The sequence below is a fragment of the Penaeus monodon genome, chromosome 28, assembly GCF_015228065.2.
Source record: "Penaeus monodon isolate SGIC_2016 chromosome 28, NSTDA_Pmon_1, whole genome shotgun sequence".
NCBI classification, from domain to species: Eukaryota; Metazoa; Arthropoda; class Malacostraca; order Decapoda; family Penaeidae; genus Penaeus; species Penaeus monodon.
In genome coordinates, this window is record NC_051413.1 from 25,765,722 (window position 1) to 25,765,942 (window position 221).

The 221-nt window shown below is 68.3% G+C and overlaps 1 pseudogene; it reads left to right on the forward strand.

Annotated features, from left to right (window-relative positions):
- LOC119591431 overlaps nt 1-221 on the forward strand; it is a 23,795-nt pseudogene that overhangs the window by 22,749 nt on the left and 825 nt on the right.

The window sequence follows — 221 nt, forward strand, 5'->3', positions numbered from 1 at the left end:
CTCACGCCCTCTGACGGCGTCGCCCTTCGCCAGGTGGAGCGCTACGACCCCACGACCGGCCAGTGGACCCCCGTGACCCCGATGCTGAGCAAGCGGTGCCGCCTGGGGGCCGCCACGCTCAACGGGAAGCTCTACGTGTGCGGGGGGTATGACGGCTCCACCTTCCTCAGGACAGTCGAGGTGTACGACCCCATCACCAGCAAGTAAGGGCGGCTTGGCTC